The sequence below is a fragment of the Cricetulus griseus genome, assembly GCF_003668045.3.
Source record: "Cricetulus griseus strain 17A/GY chromosome 1 unlocalized genomic scaffold, alternate assembly CriGri-PICRH-1.0 chr1_1, whole genome shotgun sequence".
Lineage (NCBI taxonomy): Eukaryota > Metazoa > Chordata > Mammalia > Rodentia > Cricetidae > Cricetulus > Cricetulus griseus.
In genome coordinates this window covers 156,711,289-156,729,742 of record NW_023276807.1, presented here as the reverse complement: position 1 = coordinate 156,729,742, position 18,454 = coordinate 156,711,289, and positions in this window count along the sequence as shown.

The window sequence follows — 18,454 nt, the reverse complement described above, 5'->3', positions numbered from 1 at the left end:
TGATTCCCCTGCAGTGATGGACTGTAACCGAGAATTGTAAGTCGGGTAAACTCTTTCTCCCTTAAACTCCTTTATTCAGGATATCCCAGCAATAGGAATGAAACTAGAACAGACAGTAAAGAATGAAAGGCAGGGGTTGTTTCATTGACCAGGTACAATGCATGACCTTCATTTAGGTTCTGTTTCAAACAATTTTTGGTTAAAAAAATGGCAGCTGGGGAAACGTGAATGCTGGCTAGATGCTTGACAACGTTAAAGGAGTTTTGCTACCTAGTTACCTAGTGGTAATATTATATAGCTTATTATTCTGAAAAGAATACAAAGCAGAACTGTACCTTTAGGAGCTATGTGTATTTATAGAATATATGATACCTCAGATTTGCTTCAAAATGATCAGAAAACGGGAGTAGAAAGGGCTCCAGATAGAAGATTATCCATGTTTCATAATTATTTAATAGTAGGTGATGAACATATTAGAGTTAAACTATTTTTGTCTGGAACTTACCATTATACATTAAAAAAAGTCAAACTATAAGAACATTTGTTTAATTCTACCTCACCAGGCTAGCAGAGAAACACTCCACTGGAGTGAAGCTCCACAGTGAAGCTGGTTGTATGGCATACACCTTTAATCCCAGGACTCTCAGTAGGTGGAAGCAGGTGGATCACTGTGAATTAGAGGCCAGCCTGGTCTGCACAGTAAGTTTCAGGACACCCAGGGTACTTAATAGGACCCTGTGTCAAAAAAACAAAACAAAACAAAATAATAATAACAACAACAACAATAGAAAATTAATTAAAAGTAGACTGGTGAGCCATTACTTAAGAGATTCACCTTCTGTGGGTACCACCACTCACATGGAGAGACCCCTGACTGTTTACATGTGGCTGACATGCTGCAGAATCATCTAACTGAATGTATGGGCCTGTGAACACACAAATGTGAATGAATTTGGTCCTCAGTGAGTTGAGAACTACACCGCCATAAGATCAGGAATACCATTAAATGTCTGGGCCATATACAATAATAAATACACAAATGGTTCTGTGTATTTCCTACTAGTCCCAGGTATGCTTTTTTTCTGATGGGAGAATGTATGTGAAGAGGTTTCCTAGCAAAAGTTCTCCTCTCTGCAGTGTTCCCACTCTGGCTCTCAGGGAACCAGTGCTCTCACCATCAGGTTGTCTGTGCTTGCCCTGTCCAGCACACATCTCACTTGTGATTGAGGAAGACTCATTGCCATTGAAGGAACCTTACTCTGGGTTCCTTCTATGAAATCACCATTTCCCTATCTTTCTGGCTCTACAACTGTGGTGTAACCTAGGCCCACCAATCATAGCATAGCATGGCCAGAGGAATTGGTTTAGGAATAGGTACAGAACTCAGGCCAAGTCCATTAGTGCCAGAAAATTCTTGTTCTAATTTTTCCAGGATCATGTAATACCAGCTATTGGGAGGCTGAGACAGGAGGATACTAAGCTCAGGGCTGGTGTAGGCTATAGGGTAAATTCAAGGCCAGCCTGGGCAACTTAGTGAGCCTCTTTATCAAAATTAAAAATACAAAAAAAAAAAAGAAAAGTTGGGGATGTAGCTCAGGGGTAGAACGGTTGCCTAACATGCATAAGACTCTGGGTTCAATTCCTACTACTGCAAAGCAAAATCTTGGTATTTTTTGTGAGTGACAGGAAAGGGAGCATGCATTTTGCTTTTGGACTTGAAGTTGTCAGGAGACATGCCCCTTGGAAGGGAGATGCTGCTTGATTAATAAATGGAGGGACAATAGATTCTGATACTTGAACTTCTAGAACCCGCTGTATTTGAGCTATACACAGTATGCTGTACCTGGTTTGCTGCAACTGATTGTGAAACATCACCCAGGCAGTCTGTAGTAGTAAGCCACTGAGAGTGAGAATCATGTATGTTAAAAAGCAGAAGGAAGAGTGATGAAAGCTTCTATCTCCATATTTATAGATCAGGGCCATTGTATCATTCTATGTATCCCTTTTGCGAGCACAGGGAGGCTACAGTATGAGACAGATACCTGTGTAGGAGAAACACATGCATACCTCCTTGTCCTGCCCATAAGGTGGGGAGGTGACTTCACCCTGAGTGTTCAGCCACCCTGAGCCTGGTGGTAGCATCAGACAGATCCAGATTGTGGTAATGAGTAACTGTGGGCTTTCCTCCTCCTCAGACCAGTATGACATCATATTCCTTCCTCACAATCACCCCCTGGATGCTTCTGAATGGAATGGCTGAAGTCTGGCCTGTAGGACATTGTGAATAATTCAACAACTCAACATCCAAACCTCTGGGTCTGGCATTGCAGATCAGAGCTGACAAGAATGAGACTTCTTCTTACTGTTTTTATTCTTCCAGCTGTGAGTTCTGAAAAAGGGGCAAATTACTTTTCTCTGTTCAGTTTTCTCAGTTGCAGAATTAGAATGTCCTTACCTTACAGAATGGCTTTGAGGTAAATGTGCTGATAGATTGGAATAGAGATCGGCATCATGTAAATGTTACCTGTCTTTCTAATGAAAACTAAATTTTCCTCCAAACAAGCATTACTGGGAGATGTCCTTCTGTATGCTGTGAATATATATGTTTTTCTTATTGGTTGATGAATAAAGCTGTTTAGGCCAATGGACAGGCAGAAAGTACAGGTGGGGCTACCAGACTAGGAGAATTCTGGGAGAGGATGCAGAGTGCACTATTCTGCAGAGGATGCAGAGAGAGACACCATGTAGTTGCTGAGAAAGCAAGAGACTTGGGCATCACCGTAAGCCAAGATCACATGGAGATACATAGATTAATAGACACAATTAATAGATAATTAATAGGTTAATAATTAAGAGAGAGCTAGCCAATAAGAAGCCTGAGCCATCAGTCAAACAGTATATAATTAATATAAGCCTTTGTGTGTTTATTTGGGACTCAACTGTTGAAGGACTGTCTACAAACTTCTTGAACATGGTGTCTAATGCAAATCACAAGAAGGACAGAATCATAAGGATTTTCAAAAATGGTGATTGGCTTTATGAGAGTAAGAGCAGATGATGCTTCTCAATGATTGAGACTTTACAGTCATGTTCTGGATTCTCTGGGACATTGAGCAGGCTGAAAAGTTATGTTTGAATGTTCTGGACAGGGTTGGGTTCTGTTAAGTGACTAGTTACAGACATGCTAAGTAAAACACTACAACCACACCTACACAGACAGTGGTTTTGAGAATCTTAATAGCTATGCCAGTACAGCATGGGAAAGTTCCTTGAAATTTCCAGGTGTTACTGGAAATAGAAATTCAGGACAAGAACTAACTCCATACCCTGGGAAATGATGAAGGGAATGATAACAAGTAACCCCCATTTTTCCACAGATAAAATGATTTAGATATTAGTTTGTAGAATGCTTATCTTAGTCTGTTTTCTGTTACTATAACAGAATGCATGGAACTGGATAGTTTCATAAAGGAAAGCAGACACCCACAGCTAAACACTGCACTGAATTGAAATCCAGTTGCAGAGAAGGAGGACTGATGAGCAAAGGGGTCCACACCAGGCTGGTGAAACCCACAGAAACAGCTGGCCTGAACAAGGGAGAGCTCTTAGTCCCCAGACTGATACCTAGGAAACTAGCATGGGACTGATCCAGTCTATTTACTTCTGTCTATTTACTTCTTGGTTCTGGACTGGGGAGCTCAAGATCTGGTAGCTGCATTTTGGGAGAGCTGTGTAGTCCCGGAGCACTTCATAGCATTATAAAATCTACTTTTGAAATAATCACAAGTAGGCTTCATTTTTTATTTTATTTTTTTATTAGAAAGAAAATTATTTTACATGTCAATCCCAGGTCCCTCTCCCTCCCCTCCTCCCCTATCCCCCCCAACTAATGGGGGGGATCCTGATCCACTTACAAAAAAAAAAGTCATACTCTGAGGAAGACTTTGGCCATGTACTTTAATGCCCTCAAATGGGGTTATAAGTGCAGCTTCTCAGAAATACAGATGTGAGGGGAAATAGGAACCTCTGGGTTTCATGGGCTTAATATTGTGAAAGGAAGCAAGAAAATATGAATGTGGTGGGAATGGGTCAGGATCTCACCTACCTATCCCATAACCTGTCTGCTCCCAAGGGATGGTGAGACCTTCCATAGGGGGTCTTCAAAGTCTGTCATATTCTTTGGGATAGGGCCTAGGCCAACCACCTTGTGTCTAGGCTCAGGGAGCATCCCTCCATGTGGGATGGGCTCCTAAAGTCCATTACTATGGTAGCAATAAGTACTAATCCACTACAAGAGGCCCCATAGATTTCCAAGCTTTCCTCACTGACACCCACATTCAGGGGGTCTGGATCAGTCCCATGCTAGTTTCCTAGGTATCAGTCTGGGGACTAAGAGTTCTCCCTTGTTCAGGCCAGCTGTTTCTGTGGGTTTCACCAGCCTGGTGTGGACCCCTTTGCTCATCAGTCCTCTTTCTCTGCAACTGGATTTCAATTCAGTGCAGTGTTTAGCTGTGGGTGTCTGCTTCCACTTCCACCAGCTGCTGGATGAAGGCTATAGGATGGTATATAAGTCAGCCATCAATCTCATTATCAGGAGAGGGCATTTAAGGTAGCCTCTCCTCTATTGCTTAGGTTGTTAGTTGGTGTTATCTTTGTAGCTCTCCAGACATTTCCTCAGTACTTGATTTCTCTTTGAACTTATAATGTCTCCCTCTATTATATTATCTCTTATCTTGCTCTCTTCTGTTCTTCTCTCAACTCAACCTCCCTGTCCCCTCATGTCTTCCTCTCCCCTCTTCTTCTCCCCTTCTCATTCTTCTAGTTCCCTCTCCCCTCCCCCATGCTCCCAGTTTGCTCAGGAGATCTTGTCCCTTTCCCCTTCTCCAGGGGACCATGTATGTCTCTCTTTGGGTCTTCCTTGTTTACCAGCCTCTCCAGCAGCCTGGGCTACAGGCTGGCAATCCTTTACTCCATGTCTAAAATCCACATATGAATGAGTACATACAATGCCTGTCTTTTTGTGACTGGGTAACCTTACTCAGAATGGTTTCTTCTAGTTCCATTTCCCTGCCAATTTCAAGATTCCATTGCTCCCCCTGCCCACTGAGTAGTACTCCATTGTGTAAATGTATCACATTTTCTCTATCTATTCTTCAGTTCAGGGGCATCTAGGTTGTTTCCAGGTTCTGGCAATTACAAATAATGCTGCTATGAACATCGTTGAACAGATGTCCTTGTTGTATGAATGTGCTTCTTTTGGGTATATGCCTAAGAGTGGAATTGATGGATCTTGTGGTAGACTGATTCTCATTTTTCAGAGAAATCAAGTAGGCTTCATCTTTATTGACTTGTGTGTTGAGTATGCTTTATTTCTATGGCTGAATGCCTGTCTCCACAAGGTATTCATTTCTGATTTTTGTGGTTGGCATCCTGCATACCCTATATATCTCATTCTTTATTTAATAAAAGCACTTGTCTTATAAAGCACCAGGCCTCAAACTGCTGAGTCAGATGTGATGTCACCTTTCAAATGCATATGGTTTGCCACAGGGATCTGGGGGAGTTGATTATCTGACACAGTTCTGTCGGGAACTCCTCTGCTGTCAACTGACCACAAACCACAGCCTTGGTTGGTCAAAGACTATTTAGCAAGTGACTCCGTAGGAGCCAGACTTTGAGCTGTGACTATTCCAGAATGAGATAAGGCAATTCTTCCAGAACACCAATTAGCACACTGCTCCATTCACAAAAACCTATCATTGACTGAATCAAACTGTGCTTCATGATGAATTGATCTACATTCTGGTGCAAGTTCACTTGAACACCAGTCTGTAAGCCATGTTTTGAGAAGCATTGTTTATGTTTTATAAGATTGAATGTGTGAAATAAATATATCCAGAATGGATTAGATGGCATGTTATAGCTGCGGTGGAAGAATGGAGAAAAGATTCTCTTTAAAAATAAAATAAAAATTCTCCTTAAGTGGGATTGTTTTCCTTGATCACTTTTAGCTGCCACAAGAAAGGAAAGATGTTTGTAAGTGACAGAAAACCTCCCTGGTCACATTTCTCATTACTACTATTAGCTCCTGCAAATGTTTCTTCCTCTTGCTGTTTTTCCCTCTTCTTGTTCTGACCCCATTCAAATGCTTCTGAGATGGAGTGTAAAAGAGAAAATATTCCATGGAAAGTTCATTGTATGGTCTGGGCTTTAGACATAATTTTCTCTTTTATTGTCTACACTGTAAAAGCTTAGAAATTCAGCAGTGGGATTATGACCTAAATGTAATAAAGTGGTAGGCCTTCCTGGGATTTTAATCCAAGTGTGTTTGGTGCTCCCTTGAATGCTTTGGTTTCCTATTCTATCTGACGAGGATGCCAACAGAATCAGGTTTGGGTCTGTTTTGGGATATTTGATCACACTGTGAACCCTGAGATTGCATTATTTAAATAAAATCAACGATGGGTCAAGAGGTGGATCAAGCTTCCAGTTGACTGGAAGTAACCATAGAGAGTGAGGGGAAGTCAGGAGGTCAGGGGGGAGGCACAGGAAGTAGAAGGGAGGGGCATCTGGTTGGAAGAGTTTTGTTTCAGACTATGTAGGAGAGAGCTCTTTCTGGGATGATGTTGGAGGAGGGTTAGCCGCCTGCTTTCTCTGCCTATCTGAGCTAGCAGGTTTGCACCCCAGCATCTAGCTCCTAAGTCTTTATTGGTAAAATAAATGGATAGAGACTTAGTCAAAAACAATTCTTACCTCCTTATGTGGAGATGGTTGAGACAGCAGCAGAGGCGGTAGTGGCGGGATGGGACACAAAGGCTCTCCTAGCCATGCAGTCACCAGCTGAGGTAGGGTTAGGATCAGGTGCAGCTGCCAAGCAGCAAATCAAACAATATGGCTCAGAACTTGTAAATTTCCCACATTGACACACTTTAAAAAAAAATTCTGAGGCTCCATTAGTTTTAGTATTGTTATCTTTGTGAATTGTGAATGATTTGAAGAACATGGGGGATATTACTGAAGATTTTCTCTAAGGTTGGTGACAGCTGTTAGAACTAGGAGATGAAATCTAAGGAAGCCTTGTGGAGTCTATGAGACAGCTAAGAAAGTCAGAAGGTGACATCCATGTCTCCAGCCCCATCCAATTTCACTCCTCCCTCAGACTCTGATTTTATCCTTTTCTTTGACATCTTTTACTTTCTTTCAGGTAGGGGTTCAGGCCTTCTGTAAGTGCAACTGTCAGGTTTTAGACAAGAAGAGCTTGTGACCTCGGCCAGACCTTTTGACCCATTCCCACCACATTCATATTTTCTAATTAAGCCCATGAAACCCAGAGGTTCCTACTTTCCCTCACATCTGTATTTCTGAGAAGCTGCACTTATAACCCCATTTGAGGGCATTAAAGTACATGGCCAAAGTCTTCCTCAGAGTATGACTTTTTTTTTGTAAGTGGATCAGGATCTCTGTTGTTCTTTTGCTGCAGTGGCGTGCAATGAGACACAAACCACGAGACTCAACAAGCCTATGTGGAGTTTATTAGAGAAACGGAACAAGGGTTGGGTTAGGTGTTAGCCAACTGGGAACAGAGAAAAGAAAGGGGGCAATGGGGTAAGGGGCGTTTGCTTAAAAGGGGAAGCTTGCACATGCGTAGTGAGACCTTACGCAGCCCCAGAAGTCCTGTAATAGCGTGACATAGCCATGACAAGGCTGTGTGTCCCACCCATTGTCAGGGGGTGGGGTCAGCATAATGCTGGGGTTCCAACAATCCCATCTCTTCTTATTATTAAAAAGGTGGGGAGTTAGGAGTGGCAGGTTAGGGAATAAGGGTTTCAAGTTCTCAAAGACTAGTTCCTGCTGACCTGGGGGACGTTGACCATCCTTGGGGAACCTGAGAAAGTTGGGGTGCTGCCACATACTTGGGTAGCTGGTTGTTTCATTGCAGTCCTGGCTGTATGGAACTCTGGCACTTCTTTAGACTTGGCAAGATGATGGCAGAGAAGAGGACAAGGTTAAGTTTAGGAAAAACATTTTTTTTTCTTACATCCTGGTACTTGAGGGTAAGATTGTAAGATGAGGGAGGGGTTCCTGAGGGTGTCCCAAGATGAGGGAAAGGAGTCCCAGGACCAGGGAAAGATTGAATAATATTTATCTGGAGTAAATCTGACATGTTTGGGTGGTATCAATTCAGCTCCCTGGAACTTACAAGAATCCTCTGACTTTGGGAAAACATAAATATTAGACACATTAGCAGCATATTCATGTTAGAAATGATTTGGCTGAAAGCATTAACATTTTATAAACTGACAGATATCTTTAGCACAATGAAGAGCACCTTAATTTTGAGCTTGCAGTTATTATCATATAGTGGTATAGTTTGGTGTTTAGTACCCTGTCAGAGTTGGATTAATAGCTTATTAGCTGGTTGTTCTATTGTCATCTAGGCTGTATGGAATTTGTCTGGTTACCTTCACTCAGGAAGCACAAATGTTTGATGGACTTTGTGTCTCCAGATCCGTAGCTTCCGGCTGACATTCCTGTAACAACAGCTAAGCAGTTGGATTAGAAGTTTTGAATGAGTTATTGAGGTTTACATAGAGAGGAGAATGATGAGCAGGGTGTAATTAGAAACAGGAGAGTTCAGATCAGCCTGAGGAGAGGAAGAGAGGGCATATGGGGTTCCTAGTCCGGCAGAGTGTGGTTGTAGTAGTGGAGCCTTATTTTGAAATAGGAGGCAAGGCAGTTGATCCCGGTGTCCTGTGAAGCTTAAGGGAACAGAGTCCCGTTGCAGAAACTGTGTATGGGGGTGAGTCTCAGGTGGAGAGATAAAGGGTTTGGGGTGGGGTAAGTGAATCCAGTTGGGGGAGTCCCTCAAGCTTAGCAGCTGTTAGAGTGACAAGAATCACCTTGAAGGGGCCCTGCCATTTAGGGAAAGAGGGTGAGGGGCATTGGTCTGGAGGAGAGAGAAGGACCTGGTCCCCGATGTTAATTGGGGATGTACAGGGGTTGGCACATGGTTGAGGTAGGGAGTGGTCAGCAAATTCCCATAGGAGGGAATGGAGATGATGAAGTAAAGGTGTAAGTAGGTGGTCAGGGAGAGGTTAGGGTTTAGGTGAGAGACTGGGTGTTAGAACCGGGCCACCCATACATGAGTTCAAAAATTGAGATGAAAAAGTGTCTTTTGGGAGGGCCCTAAGCCTGAAAAGGGCCAGAGGCAAGAGCTTTACCCAGTCAAGGTGAAGTTCCTGTGACATTTTAACAAAAACATTCTTTAAAGAACAGTTAGTTCGCTCTACCTTTCCTGAGGAGGACTGGGTGTGGTATGGTATATGAAAATGCCAAGGAATGGTGAGAGTTTTAGATAGGGTTTGGGAGATCTGAGAGGTAAACTCAGGACCATTGTCTGACTGAAGAGAGGCTGGAATTCCAAAGTGGGGAATAATTTTCCTGAGAAGGATGTCAGAAACTGTCTGGGCCTTTTTGTTAGTAGTTGGAAATGCTTCTACCCACCCCAAGAAAAAGGTATCAACTAATACCAAGAGATATTTAACTTGTCTGACTGTGGGCATGTGGGTAAAGTCAAGTTGCCAGACAGTCCCTGGGAGAGAGCCCCTGGCCTGGTGGGTGGGAAAAGGGGGACTATGATGCCTGGAGTTAGGGTCTGACATCTGACAGGTTTTACAAGAGGCAGTGATAGTTTTTAAGAAATGTAAATGGTCAGAGGTGGGCTGGAGGTGAGCATTGACAAAATGAGAAAGAGTCTTACAGTTAGGATAAAAGAGCTGGTGTAACTAGGACAGAATTTGTCATGTGCCAGGAGGTGACTATGAGGATGTGGGTTGTAGTGTATGAACTTCCTGCGGTGGGTGGGATGAGTCTGGGTCTCAGAGGGCTGCAGCCCTAGCTGCTTCATCAGCTGAGTTGTTTTCCTTAGAGCTAATGGAGCTGTCAGTCTGATGAGACCGGCGGTCTCATATATCCCTATATATATCCCTATAGCTTTGGATAGGTGGGAGGCATTTAGCATGGCCATATGACCTGAGTTAATTATGGATCCTCCTTTTGTAGTAAATAGCCCTCGCTCTTTCCAGATAGCAGCATGGGACAGGAGAATGTGAAAGGCATATTTAGAGTCTGTAAACATTTAGGGATTGTCCCTGTGCTAACTGGAAAGCATGGGCTATTAATTCATCCTATTGGTTAGTAGTATGGGCGGGGAGTGCCCGTACCTGCACCACCCTGGTATCTGACACTATGCCATACCTGCTCTATGGGTCCCCTCATATAGAAAGGAACTGCCATATGTGTACCAGGTATAGGTGGCCTGAGGTAGTGTGCCCTCCTGTATGTGTAAAGGATGGGGCAATAGTTCCTCTAAGGTTTCAATGCAGGAATGATATGGAGAATAGTTAGTATAGGCTGAGGTAGAAATTTTGAGATCTTGAGGGGTGGGAAGGATTGGAAAGTAAGTGTGGCAACTTCCACCAGTGCCACCTGGAGAGAAAGAACTCTGGAAGGAGGTAGAGTTTGTAAGCCTTTATAAGTTAGGAGATGAGACAGGTTGTGGTGGGAGAAGACAGTGATGAGTGACCCAAAGGATAGTTTCTTTGGTTCATGAATAAGGAGCTCAGCAGCTGCTAAAGCACATATACAGGGTGCCCGTCCTTGGATAGTTAGGTCCAGTTTTTGTTTTTGTTTTTGTTTTAGTTTTTTGACAGATATGCTATGGGCGCAAAGGAAGGTCCTAGCTGGTGGCCTAGAACTCCAAGGGTATATACCTCCTTTTCTGCTACATAGAGGGAGAAAGGACAAGTTAGGTCTGGAAGATGAAGGGCTGGGGCATGGAGAAGAGCCTGTTTGAGTTTCTGGAAGGGCTTTAGTAACAGGGTTAAAGAGGGGTTCATATGGAGAGCCAAGGGCTGCCTCATATAGGGGACAAGCAAGGAGAGAGTAAGAGGGGAATCCAGAGGTGTAAGAAGCCAGCTATTCCTAGAAACGATAAAATTTCCTCGTTAGTAGAAGGACTTGCCAAGAGACTGGATTAGGTTCTTTCTGTCTAAGGCTATAGCTTTGTGAGTTGGAGTGATGGTTAGTCCCATGTAGGTGACCTGAGGAGTGGACAGGTGGACATTAGAAGGTGAGACACTATAACCCCTGCTGGACAGGAAATTTAGAAGAGTGGAGGTGTCAGTCTGGCTAACTTCTAAGGAAGGGCTGCAAAGTAAAATATCATCTACATATTGTATGAGCTTAGATTTGGGTAGAGACAGAGAGAGCAGGTCAGAAGCCAGGGCCTGGCCTAATAGATGTGGGCTGTTCTGGAAGCCCTAAGGTAGGACAGTCCAGGTGAGCTGTGTGGAGGCATGGGTGTTAGGGTCAGTCCAGGTGAAAGCTAAGATATTTTGAGAATGACTGTTGAGAGGGTTGGAGAAAAAGACACACTTAAGATTCAAAACTGAGAAATGAGGGGTCCCTGAGGGGATAGTGGAAAGAAGTTTGTAAGGGTTAGGTACCACAGGATGGAGGGGACCACTGTAGAATTAATGAACCAGAGGTCTTGAACCAGGTGATAGGTCCCATTAGGTTTTTTGACTGCCAGTATAAGAGTGTTAAAGGGAGAGGACGTAGTACCAAGTAACTTTTTCCATAGGAGGTCAGAGATGATAGGTTTAAGTCCCCTAAGACTCTGGTGTGGGAGTGGGTGCTGGACTTGAGTGATGTACCTCAAGGGGTCCTGTAACTGAATGACAATGGGGGAATGGTGTTTAGCCACAGAGGGGTTTTGGGTGTCCCAGATCTTGGGGTCCACCTGAAAGGCTGGCAGAGGAAACAACATATTGGAACCAGTAGGTTGAGTGGCTAGAAGGAGGAGGAGAGGAGCTGCTGGTGAGTCTGGGGTTAGGTGAATGGGGGGAGCAAAAGAAATAGAAGCTCCTATTTTTGCTAAAAAGATCCCTTTCCAGTAAGGGCACAGGACAGGCTGCCATAACCAAAAATGAATGAGTGAGGGGAATTCCCCTGAAAATGCAATTGAGTGGTAGGGTCTGATGAGGTTGTCCCCCACCCCGACAATAGGGAGACAAGGAGAGGTGGATCCCCAAAATTCCCTCAGGACTGAGTATGTGGCACCAGTGTACAAAAGGAAGGAGATGGATCACCCTGATACTTTAATGTCTACCAAGGGCTCCCTGTCAGAGATGATAGTGGTCGGGACAAGAGAGCCCAGGCCCCTTCATTCCATCGTCATCGTCCATTGCCAGGCCTAGGAAGTTGGCTAGAGGGCACTCCGTGTCTGATGTCCTCTTGCTATGTGGGGCACAGGGACAGTCCACTGACCAGTGGCCCTCTTCCTGGCATTTTGGACATGGTTTGAATGGCGCATGGTGATTAGGACAAGCTTGGGCCCAGTGCCCATCCTGACCACATTTAAAACATGGCGCTATGGTCCTCGAGCCTCAGAGGGCAAGGGATCCTGGGCAGGCTCTGAGGTTGGTCAGATGGCCTTGGCTGGCTAGCATCTGGTATTTGTGTTTAAGGGCTTTCTCATCTCTCTCATGGTACACCTTAAAAGCCACTCTTAAAGGTTCTGCCTGTGAGGTTAGGGGTCCCAGCTATAGATGTCTAACTTTAGCCCTAATGTCAGGGTAGCTCTGAGAAAAAAAAAAAAAAGTATGTCATAAGAAGTTGTCTCCCCTCTTACTTCTCAGGGTCTAGGTTAGTATATTGTAAGAAGGCCTGTGTAAGGCATTCCAGGAATTGAGAGGGATTTTCCTTTTTGTCCTGAACTACCTCTAGAAGCTTTTCATAGTTTACTGACTTTTTTTTTAATTTTATTAGTTCTAGTTAGGGAACAAGCTTATTTCAAGTCTCTTCTCCCTCTCCCTCCCCTCACCCCCAACCCTCCTCCACCCCCCCCAGCCCACCCCCACCCCATCCACCCACCACTCCCCAGGCAGGGTAGGGCCCTCAACGGGGGCTCTGCAAAGTCCACCAAATCTTCCTGTGCTGGTCCTGGGCCCTTCCCCATGTGTCCAGGGCCAGAGTGTAACCCTTCACGTGGGATGGGCTCTCAAAGTCCCTTCTTGCACCAGGGAAAAATACTAATCCACCACCAGAGGCTCCCTGGAGTGCAGAGGCCTCCTTATTGACATCCATGTTCAGGGGTCTGGATCAGTCTTGTACTGGCCTCCCGGACAGCATCTGGGGTCGATGTGCTCTCCCTTGTTCAGGTCAACTGTTCCTGTGGGTTTCTCCAACCTGGTACAGACCCCTTCGCTCTTCATTCCTCCCTCTCTTCAACTAAATTCCCGATTTCGGCTCAGTGTATATCTGTGGATGTCTGTCTCTGCTTCCATCAGCCACTGGGTGAGGGCTCTAGGATGGCATAAAGAGAAGTCATCAATCTCATTTTAGGGGAAGGGCTTTTGGGTTATCCTCTCCACCATTGCCTGGATTGTCAGATCGTGTCATCCTTGTAGGTCTCTGGAGATCTCCCTGGTTCCAGATCTCTTCTCGGACCTATAGTGGCTCCCTCTAATATGGTATCTCTCATCCTGCTCTCTTTCCTCTATTCTTCCCCCAACTCAATGTTTCTGCCCCTCCATTTCCTCTCCTCTTCTCCTCTTCTCTTGCTCTTATTGTAGCAACTCCTTCCCCCCCCTACCCTCATGCCCCCAATTAGTTCGGGAGTTCATGCCACTTCCATTCCTGGGGACCATTTATCCCTTCTTCATGTTTCCTAGTTTCTTTGGTGAAGAGCATTATAGACTGGTAATCCTTTGCTCTATGTCTAAAATTCATATATGAGTGAGTACATACCATGTTTGTCTTTTTGTGACTGGGTTACCTCACTCAGGATGGTTTCCTCTAGTTCCATCCATTTGCCTGCGAATTTCAAGATTCCATTGCTTTTTTCTGCTGAGTAGTACTCCATTGTATAGATGTACCACATTTTCTCAATCCATTCTTCAGTTGAGGGGCATCTAGGTTGCTTCCAGGTTCTGGCTATTACAAACAATGCTGCTATGAACATGGTTGAACATATGTCCTTGTTGTATGTACATGCCCTATTTGGGTATATACCCAAGAGAGGAATGGCTGGATCTTGAGGTAGACTGATTCCCATTTTTCTGAGCAACCGCCATACTGATTTCCAGAGTGGTCTTACAAGTTCACACTCCCACCAGCAATGGAGGAGTGTTCCTTTTTCTCCACATCCTCTCCAGCATAGATTGTCATTGGTATTTTTTATTTTAGCCATTCTGACAGGCGTGAGGTGGTATCTCAGAGTTGTTTTGAGTTGCATTTCTCTGATGGCCAATGATTTTGAACACTTTCTTAAGTGTCTTTCAGCCATTTCGGATTCCTCTGTTGAGAATTCCCTATTTAGTTCTGCACCCCACTTTTTAATTTCATTGTTTGGTGTTTTGGTGGCTAGCTTCTTGAGCTCCTTATATATTTTGGAAATCAGTCCTCTGTCAGATGTGGGATCGGTGAAGATCTTTTCCCATTCTGTGGGTGGTCGTTTTGTCCTACTGACTGTTTCCTTTGCCTTGCAGAAGCTTCTCAGTTTCAGGAGGTGCCATTTATTAATTGCAGACCTCAGTGTCTGTGCTACTGGTGTAACATTCAGGAAGTGGTCTCCTGTGCCAATTTGTTCAAGGGTAATTCCCACTTTCTCTTCTAGAAGATTCAATGTGGTTGGATTTATGCTGAGATTTTTGATCCATTTGCACTTAAGTTTTGTGCATGGTGACAAGTATGGATGTATCTGAAATTTTCTGCATGTCCGAATCCAATTGTACCAGCACCATTTGTTGAAGATGCTATCTTTTTTCCATTGTATAGATTTAGCACCTTTGTCAAAAATAAGGTATCCATAGGTGCGTGGGTCAATATCAGGGTTTTCAATTCGATTCCATTGGTCTATCAGTCTATTTTTGTGCCAATACCAAGCTGTTTTCAGAACTATGGCTCTATAGTAGAGCTTGAAGTCAGGGATGGTGATGCCTCCAGAAGATCCTTTATTGTAAAGAGTTGTTTTGGCTATCCTGGGCTTTTTATTTTTCCATATAAAGTTGAGTATTGTTCTTTCAATGTCTGTGAAAAACTGTGTTGGGATTTTGATGGGGATTGCATTGAATCTGTAGATTGCTTTTGGCAGGATTGCCATTTTTACTATGTTAATTCTACCTATCCAAGAGCATGGGAGATCTTTCCATTTTCTGGTATCTTCTTTAATTTCTTTCTTTAAAGTCTCAAAGTTCTTATTGTACAGATCTTTCACTTTTTTGGTTAGTGTTACCCCAAGATATTTTATGTTGCTTGTGGATATTGTGAAAGGTGATGTTTCCCTGATTTCTTTCTCATTGGATTTATCATCTGTATATAGTAGGGCTACTGATTTTTTTGAGTTAATTTTGTATCCTGCTACCTTGCTGAAGGTGTTTATCAGCCGTAGGAGTTCCCTGGTAGAGTTTTTCGGGTCACTAATGTAGACTATCATGTCATCTGCAAATAGTGAAAGTTTTACTTCATCCTTTCCAATTTGTATCCCTTTGATCTCCTTTTCTTGTCTTATTGCTGTAGCCAGAACTTCAAGTACAACATTGAAGAGATATAGAGAGAGTGGACAGCCTTGTCTTGTTCCTGACTTTAGAGGAAACGCTTTGAGTTTCTCTCCATTTACTTTGATGTTGGCTATTGGTTTGGTGTATATCGTGTTTATCATGTTTAGATATGTTCCTGTTATTCCTGTTCTCTCCAAGATCTTTATCATGAAGGGATGTTGGATTTTGTCAAAGGCTTTTTCAGCATCTAGTGAGATGATCATGTGGTTTTTCTTTTTCAGTTTGTTTATATAGTGGATTACATTGATGGATTTTCGTATGTTGAACCATCCTTGCATCCCTGGGATGAAGCCTACTTGATCATGGTGGATGATTTTTCTGATATGTTCTTGGATTCGGTTGGCCAATATTTTATTGAGTATTTTAGCATCGATGTTCATGAGGGTTATCAGTCTGTAGTTCTCTCTCTTAGTCATATCTTTGTGTGGCTTGGGTATCAAAGTGATTGTAGCCTCGTAGAAAGAGTTTGGCAAAATCCCATCTGCTTCTATTGTTCGGAACAGTTTGGGGAGTACTGGAATTAGCTCTTGTTTGAATTTCTGGTAGAATTCTGCAGTGAAGCCATCTGGCCCTGGGCTTTTTTTGGTTGGGAGGCTTTTGATGACTGCTTCTATCTCATTAGGGGTTATAGGTCGATTTAAACTGTTTATCTGATCTTGATTTAATTTTGGTAAGTGATATTTATCCAGAAAGCTGTCCATTTCCTTTAGATTTTCCAATTTTGTGGAATACAGGTTTTCAAAGTATGACCTAAAGATTCTCTGGATTTCCTCAGTGTCCATTGTTATATCCCCCTTTTCATTTCTGATTTTGTTAATTAGCATGCTCTTTCTCTGCCTTTTGGTTAGTTTGGCTAGAGGTTTGTCTATCTTATTGATCTTCTCAAAGAACCAACTCTTTGTTTCATTGATTCTTTGTACTGTTTTCCTAGTTTCTACTTTGTTGATTTCGGCTCTCAGGTTGATTATTTCCTGGCGTCTACTCCTCCTTGGTGTGTTTGCTTCTTTTTTGCTCTAAAGCTTTCAGTTGTTCTGTCAATTCTCTAATGTGACTTTCCTCCAGTTTCTTCATGTGAGCACTTAGTGCTATGAACTTCCCTCTTAGCACTGCTTTCAGGGTGTCCCATAAGTTCGGGTATGTTGTGTCTACATTCTCATTAAATTCTAGGAAGTCTTTAATTTCTTTTTTTATTTCTTCCTCAACCCAGGAATGGTGCAATTGGGTGTTATTCATTTTCCACGCAAATGTAGGTTTTCTGCAATTCATATTGCTGTTGAATTCTAGCTTTAATGCATGGTGGTCTGATAAGATACAGGGGGTTATTTCAATACTTTTGTAACTGTGGAGGTTTGCTTTGCTGCCAACTATGTGGTCAATTTTTGAGAAGGTTCCATGTGGCACTGAGAAGAAGGTATATTCTTTTGTGTTTGGATGGAATGTTCTATAGATATCTGTTAAACCCAGTTGGGTCATAACTTCTGTCAGATCCTTTGTTTCTTTGTTAAGTTTCTGTCTAGTGGTTCTGTCCAATGGTGTAAAGGGGGTGTTGAAGTCTCCTACTATAAGTGTGTGTGATTTTATGTGTGGTTTGAGCTTTAGTAATATTTCTTTCACGAATGTGGGTGCCTTCGTATTTGGGGCATAGATGTTCAGGTTTGAGACTTCATCTTGATGGACTTTTCCTGTGATGAGTATGAAATGCCCTTCTTCATCTCTTTTGATTGCTTTCAGTTTAAAGTCTAATTTGTTATATATTAGGATTGCAACCCCAGCTTGTTTCTTGAGCCCATTTGATTGGAAAATTTTTTCCCATCCTTTTACTCTGAGGTATTGCTTGTCTTTGAAGTTGAGGTGTGTTTCTTGTAAACAGCAGAAGGATGGATTCTGTCTTCGTATCCATTCTGTTAGCCTATATCTTTTTATGGGTAAGTTAAGACCATTGACATTTAGGGATATTAATGTCCATTGTTCATTGGTTCTTCTTTGTTTTGGATTTATTGTTGGTGGTATCAGTGCGTGTGGATTTTGCCCTCCTGTTTCTTTTTGTGTTTGGTAAAATTAGATTATCTATTGCCAGTGTTTTTGTGAGTGTAGTTATGTTCGTTGGGTTGGAGTTTTCCTTCCAGAGCCTTCTGTAGTGCTGGATTTGTGGATATGTATTGTTTAAATCTGTTTTTGTCATGGAATATCTTGTTTTCTCCATCTATAGTGATTGAAAGTTTTGCTGGGTACAGTAGTCTGGGTTGACATCCATGCTCCCTTAGTGCTTGTAAGGTATCTATCCAAGACCTTCTGGTTTTCAGAGTTTCCATTGAGAAGTCAGGTGTGATTCTGATTGGTTTGCCTTCATATGTTACGGGCCTTTTTCCTTTGCTGCTCTTAATATTTTCTCTTTATTCTGTAGATTTGGTGTTTTGATTATTATGTGTCGGGGGACTTCTTTTTGTGGTCCAGTCTGTTTGGTGTCCTGTAAGCTTCTTGTACTTTCATAGGCATATCCTTCTGTAGGTTGGGGAAGTTTTCTTCTATGATTTTGTTGAATATGTTTTCTGTACCTTTGAGCAGTGTTTCTTCACCTTCTTCTACACCTATTATTCTTAGGTTTGGCCTTTTTACGGTGTCCCATATTTCCTGGATATTTTGTGTTAGGGATTTGTTGGACTTGAGGTTTTCTTTGGTTGATGAATGTATATCCTCTAGTGAGTCTTCAGTAGCTGAGATTCTCTCTTCCATCTCTTGAATTCTATTGGATATACTTACATCTTTAGTTCCTGATCGTTTATCCAGCCTTTCCATTTCCAGCATGGTCTCATTCTGTGTTTTCTTTATTG